At 38.9% G+C, this 7,854-nt stretch overlaps 1 long non-coding RNA gene across 1 annotated transcript; it reads right to left on the bottom strand.

The window, feature by feature from the left end:
- Window positions 1–297: 297 nt before the first annotated feature.
- LOC128628819 (uncharacterized) lies at window positions 298–2,758 on the bottom strand. The gene is made up of 4 exons (XR_008393072.1): window positions 2,594–2,758; window positions 2,048–2,162; window positions 1,858–1,940; window positions 298–779 (listed from the first exon to the last, which is right to left on the bottom strand). It is a non-coding gene; the product is annotated as an uncharacterized LOC128628819 (long non-coding RNA).
- Window positions 2,759–7,854: the final 5,096 nt, after the last annotated feature.

Consider the following 7,854-nt stretch of genomic DNA (forward strand, 5'->3'; position numbering starts at 1 on the left):
ATCCAAGCGCTTTAACCAAACTTCAAAATACACCTTGTAAATTCTCTAGTTCACGCCATAGTACTTAGTTAATCCTCTGCAAATAGAGTCATAGTATGGCTTTTGTATAAATGTACTGGAACTGTACATGATAAAAGCTCGTGCCACTAAGTATGGAATAAAACATGACGGTGTGTGTATAGGAAAATAATGAACAGCCTTACCACCTCAAAGTTTCCTATACCAGCATACCAGTCCTAAAATGCTTTTTCCCCTCTTATACCACAGCAATTTGCCAGGTTTTTAAAGATCGACTCTTGTTTAAAATTTGTTTACAGTTACATTTAATGATGTGAAGATTTGATTGGTTATAGTTCTGCTAATGTATCTTTGCTTTTGACATGAATTTCGAAAAAAAAAAAAAATTAAAAATCATTTAAAAACTCAAATATAATAATTATACATGATATGTTTATACATTATATATATGTAATTATACATCTTACAGTTCATTAACGCATATGTCTGAGTTCAATAATGCAACACAAAAATCATGAAAGAGTGCAGTATGGGTTTGATCTTTTTGTTTTTTATGCACAGAGAAATATTTGCACGGGTCAGTCCAAATGAACGAAAGCTTGGCTCGACTGGAAAGTCCCAGCGTCTCTGACTGGGGCCGACTTGTTCCACTAGCTGAGTTTGTTTCCAGCCATCACGCATGAGTCACAGAGGCATCATGAAGCTGAAACACAGTCAGGTGATATGGAAGCAAAAGGGAGGAGGGGCTAAAGGGTCCTGGTCTGAAAAGAAAAAAACAACAAAAAAAAAGACGAGGGACAATTGTCAGTTCTGCCTCGGTTGCTTCTCGGTTGCTTCTCAACTCATAGACTACATTGGGAAGTCCCAATGTAGTCTAATATCTTATCGGTTTTGTCCCCAGTATTGAAGATTTTGAAGAAGGATGATAATCATTAAAACGTGATAAAGTAGGGGAAAATGCATCGTAAAAAGCTTCTGCATGAACAAGCTTTGAGCTGTGATGTCCCAGAAGTCAATTCTAGGTTGGAGCATGAAATTCATACTCTCGCTAACTCACTCTGAGCATTAAGAAAAGTGTAGATTTACTGTCTCAAATGGAATTATTTATTTTTTGTACTGAGGCTTATTACAAAGCTTCAACCCGCAGATGAGGGGCAGGATTTAAGGTGTACCAGTTACCTGCTTTGGGCATGATTCCAAGCAGTTATACAATGACTCAGTACTGCTTGCAAATCAGAATTTTGTGTGTGGGTGTACAAGACTGTTTTCCAGACATGGATTAAACCTCGATGATGACACATTTCCAAAGTAAAATGGCTACAAGGATTCATTATGTTATATACACTCAATTACATTATGTATATTATACAATGGGTGTAATTTTATTAATGAATAATGATATCTTATAATTGACTATCGTGTACCTATTACATCCTGTATACATAAACAGATATATACAATCACTGGCCACTTTAAAAAGAACACCTGTACATCTGCTCACATGGGCTGAAACATTGAAAAAAGAAAGGGTTTTTCAGATGGTTTTCTTCATCTGTCCGGTTCCAGTAAGGCTGTACCCGCTGTCAAAAGCCTCCTTGTCGGGGAATCCAACCGCGGTCTTCTACGTGACAGGCTGGGGGAACCATTTATTTGTCGGTTTTCCTCATTAGTATAGTGGGATTGCATCTCCTCCTGTCACGTGGAAGACAGGGGTTGGATTTCCTGACAGGGAGGCGCTTTTTTTTTTTTTTTTTTTGCTTGTATTTCCTCATTTGTAAGTCACTTTGAATAAAAGCGTCTGCTAAAGGAGTAAATGTAAATGTCGAATAGCGTACTCACCATAGTTGTAAAGAGTGCGCTCGAATCAGTCTGACCATTCTCCTCTGAGCTCTCGCATCAACAAGGCATTTCTGCTAGTAGAGCTGGATGTGTTTTGTCAAAGTCATGGTCAAAGTCACTTTTTGTTACACAATTGCACAATTTGAGCATGTAGGACACAGTTATAGAAGGGAGTTATTTGTAATCGCACCCTTACTATCCGTCGTCACCCAGATGAGGACGGGTTCCCTTTCCAGTCTGGTTCCTCTCAAGGTTCCTTCCTCATATCGTCTCAGGATGTTTTTCCTTGCCGCCGTCGCCTCTGGCTTGCTCGTTAAGGATAAATTGATCAAATTAAAATTGAAATCCTGAAACTCTTTATATATTTCTGTAAAACTGCTTCGTGAGAACGCCCACTGTTAAACGGTGCTATACAAATAAAAGTGAATCGAATTTTATACGCTGATCTGCTGTCGCATGATTGGCCGATTGGATGTCTGCATGAATGGGCAGGGGTACAGGTCTTCCTATTAAAATGGCTGGTCGGGATATATTGTATAATTCTACACACTTAGCTCATAAGGTCTAATTACAGTAGTTTGGATGCACACTGTAACTACAACACATCTCCCACGTTTATTTTTTGGGCCTTTCTTGAAGTGCTGACACTGGAGACTCCTTCCAAAATCGTTGAAATAAATGTCTCCTGGCCGAAAACGTCAGCATGTCAGTGATTTCGCACGTTTTAATCACTTACCTGGAGCGTCCTCCTTGTGTACGTTGTTACTATGCATTTGTTGCTATGCCTCGGACATTCGGCATGAAAGTTTCTGCAGGCATCATCATTACCCAGGTATTTGTTTTGAAGACTCTGTGGACAAAAGGGAGTGTCCTTAATCTCAGCAATGTTGAAGTGTTTATTTGTCAGCGGGCATCTCAGGCAGTGAACATGCCATGGTAATTAATTACGAATGTTCGGGAGGAGAACGTTTACCTCCATAATGCCACTTAGATCATACAGAGCTTAATACCTCTGTTTTCTTTCTTAGTCACAAGTTTCCAGGTTCTATTTAGTAGAACAATGCCAGGCTGTGGGTTTAGTTAGTACGTTAGAAGATCTGGCCCATATCCCATATCATGATAATCATCAAAATACTTTTGGTTCTATTTATCGTCACCGAAGAACATTTACAGTATACACACACACACACACACACACACACACACACACACACGTACGCATAACCACTCATTCACCCACACACAGTTATTTATACGCACTAATGACTATCCACTAACTCAAACTCGACGTGTATTCAAGAGCACGAGTCTGATTTAAGATCAGACTGAATTTGATTTGTCCTCGTGCTGCCCCGAGCATGAAAATGAGCATGACTCATTCCTACATTTCACAACCCCCCTTGTTTTGTTCCCTGGCTCGTGTATAATTATCAGCGCATCTGCTTAATTTAGCACATCTTCTCAGTGAAAAAAAGGAGATGTGGTCTCGATCGGGACGGTTTCCACGTTGAAGTCACTCACACACTGTCAGTCTGTCACCAGTGTCAAACAGACGCTAATTATAGGAAATGGGAATGTCGCACATGATAAATACGCTTCAGATGAGACCGACTCAAGCTGAAACTCTCCAGCCTCCAGACAGTGACTTAAAAAAACGTTTCTACAACCTGGTTTAGCTAATTTGATCAACAGTGTTGTTGTGAGTACGTCGAAAAAAAGTGTTTGTGCCATATAAGGTAACGAGTAGGTGTCTTTTCCACTCTGCTGATAGACACAGAAGGGAGGATGTCGTGGCCTTTCTCTCTGATAAATCCCCTAGAATGACACAGTGGAACTGCCCTATGCCTACGCCCTGAAAATCGGCCGTGTACACGCAGTCTGGCTGTTAAGCTGTAAAGCACATCGGGATTTGTCGCCCTGTTGCCGTTCTCGCCTTAAGCTTGGAGTGCGTCTGTGTTTTGCTAACAGAAGCAAAAGGATTAAAGCTGCTATTGTATTCATTTGGGCCACACACCTGAGTTCTATAAGCGCTAATACAAACTTCGACTGAGATAAGTCTACTGTCTACTTGAAGACACATTTATGGTTTGTTGGATCGTGGTATTCTTTTTCCAATTTGTCAGAAAGTTGTGTGATCCATGAAGCGCGTGACACCATGTCATGGTGAAACCGATCGGTACACTTGATTAGTAATGAATTAGTGATCGTTCAAACACAGCAAACCTCTTGCGAAAGGAGTGAATCAAGTAAATAAATTGAAAATACATTGAAATATAACAAAGAAACAGACACATTCGAAAATAGTGTGATCGTGTAATATATCGTTTTTATTTCATTATGTCGTGATTAAACCGAGTAAACCAGACATCTTGTGTGTAGCAGGTCCCGTGATTTTCCACATAGATATAAGAAGGATTTCTGGGAAACAATAAAAATGAAGATCAGCAAAACATCCAGCCCACCTACGCCTTCATGTGACTGTCCAGGAGAAATGATACACATGGTCTTTCCAGCAGCGTGGAGACGGTATGATTAGAGCCACAGCTCTTACAGCTCAACAAACCAAGTCATGACTTACTTTTCTTTTTCGTTTATTTTTTTTTCCCACACCAAGCTTGTGACACTGGTATCCCTTATTCTTCATCACAGTCTCCTAATTGCAAATTTGTAATTAGACACTCAGGCAATTTATATGATATATATATATATATATATATATATATATATATATATATATATATATATATATATATATATATATATAAATAAAACTTTATTGTATTCATCCACTTCCTCACAGATTACTCTTTGGAAATAAAGTAATAATTCTCCATGCAACGTGATCCAGACAAATACTGTAAGGTTTTATAATGTTCTTTCTATATGCGTGCGCGAGTGGGTTTTCAGTCTAGAGAATACTCTTACAGTTGTCCAGGATCTATTTAACAAACTGAAAGCAACATTTAGTCTGTTTAAGCACACTGAAGTAATTTATGCACGGAGCAAACGCTGAAAAAGTGCCGTCTCATGCACCGATTTAAATTTAAGCTTATATTCTTAGAGAGCATCTTAAGATTTAATTATGCTAACATGGAAGCTTTAGTATCATGCCTAGCTAGACAGGTAACAGTTGGGGAAACGGTATGTACGATTAGCTTTCTTCTCCATAGCGATACCACCAACCGCTGTCTCTTACTAACCCGAGATCTGCCTGAAAATGATGTACATGATGTCTGAAACTATGAAGGATTTTCCCTTGGCTACGCAGCTAGCTGACTGTGCTAAATGACTTACTTCCCTCATAAATTCATTTCTCAGACGTTGATGTTACCAATTTTTGATTGGTAAAACAACAGAGTTGTGTAAGTCTTGAGTTCACTGAGTGTGGATGTTAAGGTTGTGAAAGGAAACTATGCTAATAATAATAATAATAATAATAATAATAGTTATCAAAATTAGCAGGACATAAAAGAGCGTAGCCAGAAAAACACAGCTGTATTTCATAACGTTTCGAGAAAATTTCTTGCCGTATGACTAAAAAGTACCATTAAAACTACTTTTAGTAGTTTAGAAGTGTTTCTTCTGAAGGCTTTTCACTAGCCTTTGCAGCTAGCTGTCTGTGCTAAATTACTGACTTCCTTTCATAAATTTTCCTCTCAGCTGTTGTTGATATCGATTGGTAAACAGACAGAGTCTTAGTTGTTAAAATTAACAGAACATGCAAAAGCTTTTACAAGTCGTGTTCATTCAAAGTTACCTCAGTAAATGTAAACGAGGGAACGTAGCGCTTTACCGCTCACTTCTGCTTCTTAGCGTTAAAGCTAGTCTTGACTGATGGCTGATCATGATATATGTGAAAGATAAAATCCTAATATCTATCAATAGCTTGACAATATAACTGTATGGGTTTCATCATGAGATTTCGTCGATTGTATAATATTATAAGAACAATGCCGGGCAAATACAGTAAATTAAAACCATATAAAACGGTAAATGGCGCACTTATATAGCGCTTTTATCCAAAGCGCTTTACACTGTGTCTCATTCACCCATTCACACACACACACTCACACACCAATGGTAGCAGAGCTGCCATGCAAGGCGCTAACTTGCTATCGGGAGCTACTTGGGGTTCAGTGTCTCGCCCACGGACACCTCGGCATGTGGAGTCATGCGGGCCGGGAATCGAACCAATCGCCAACCCTACGATTAGTGGACAACCCGGTCTACCACCTGATCCACAGACGCCCCGTTTTATGTTTTAAAGACATATGTTGAGGTCTTTAAAAACTACATTAACCCTGCTAGCATATTTATACCAGCCGCCCTTCCTTATTCGGTCATTAATAATAGACTTTGATTAGCAGTACGTTTGTCCCACTGTTGTGCTAAAGAACACACGCTGTTAAAAAAAAAAAAAAAAAAAAAAACCCACTAGAAAGTTCTGTCGTCTTTATTTGTTGTGTCTTTCTCTTGACTATACAATTAAAGAGAGACCCTCTTTCATCAGCAGCACTTCTTTCTCTCTCTCTCTTTCTTTTTTGAAGCTGGTGTCTCTCCAGAAAAACAGCGGGCACACCTGTAGCCCAAATTGCCGGTGTTGTCCCCTATCGCCCCTCCCTTCTCTGCCTTCCTCCTCCGTCCCAAACACTTCCGTCCACACATCAAAGGCCCGGCAATCAAAAACACCTCGCAGACGACGTAGCCCTTTGCTGAGGAGAGACAAAATATAGTTTACCTCAGCCTTGCTTCCTCCTTACACACACACACACACATGTAAGGCCAAAACACAAACACTTCAGATACTGATACACAGCACTGATATCAGACAGGCGGCACGAGAGACTAGACTATTTGGTCGGAAACCAGATAATGGAAGGGTACGTGTGTGTGTGTGTGTGTGTGTGTGTGTGCGTGCGTGTGCCTAATATACAGTTATGGAAATATTTCTCGATTTCTATTAATAGAATTTATTCCCATGTATTCCTAGTTATATACAGCAAAGGCATTCTGGCATTGACATTCAAACTTAAATATTGAAATCGAATTATTTCGTAAACAGTTTACAAGTGCAGCAGAAAGCGTCGCTTTATAACACAGTAATAATAATACAGGAATAATAATTTTTATAATTCTTATATTGTGTAACAACTCCGGTAAACTTGTGACGTACATGTTCTTCTTCTAAATCAGTTTCACGATTAGAATGAACCAGTGACTTTACAAATGAATAACTTACGGTACTTCGAATATTTTAGCAAACTACGCCACTGAAATCAGCTGAAAGGCAAAACCATGTAGCGTATTGTATAAAACATCAGTTGTTGATGTAAATTAACTGTGTGTGTGTGTGTGTGTGTGTGTGTGTGTGTGTGTTCATAGTTTTTTTTTTTTTTTTTTTTTCTCACAAATTTTTAACATGAAATCATGGATTACTGAATCTTTATTATCAGTTCTAAAGTTACCCTTTAGTCTTATTCGTAGAGACATTGCAGACACTACGTCATATTGCGGGGGGGCGGGTGGCGGGGGGGGGGGGGGGGGGGGGGGTTCTGTGTAAATCAAATTTAGCCGTTAAAAAAAATTGCTTAATGTGGATTTAATTATTTGTGGCATGAAAGTCGCACTATGTGAACTGAAAGCTCATGAGTTAAAATAAAACAAGCACAACAATATAAGACATTACATTAAACACACTACTGCAGCTTAACAGTCAGTATATAAAACATGTTTCGTCCTATTTAGTTGCGATAAACGTATAAATAAGAGATATCAGACGGTATCAGACGGTAGAGCAATCAACATGTCATTTAATAGTGTAATCAGCAGTTATGTACTAGTCAGGAAGCTTCAGCGTCGTCCTTATAATTACATTTATTCAAATGGTCATTTACAAGTGAGACACAATACAGGCCGTTTATAATATTATAATTAGAATTCTTACTGAGTCAGACAGTCCAAGTTACCTCGAAAGGTCGGATTCTGAGATGTTGAGGA

This window comes from Ictalurus punctatus, chromosome 20 (assembly GCF_001660625.3).
Source record: "Ictalurus punctatus breed USDA103 chromosome 20, Coco_2.0, whole genome shotgun sequence".
Lineage (NCBI taxonomy): Eukaryota > Metazoa > Chordata > Actinopteri > Siluriformes > Ictaluridae > Ictalurus > Ictalurus punctatus.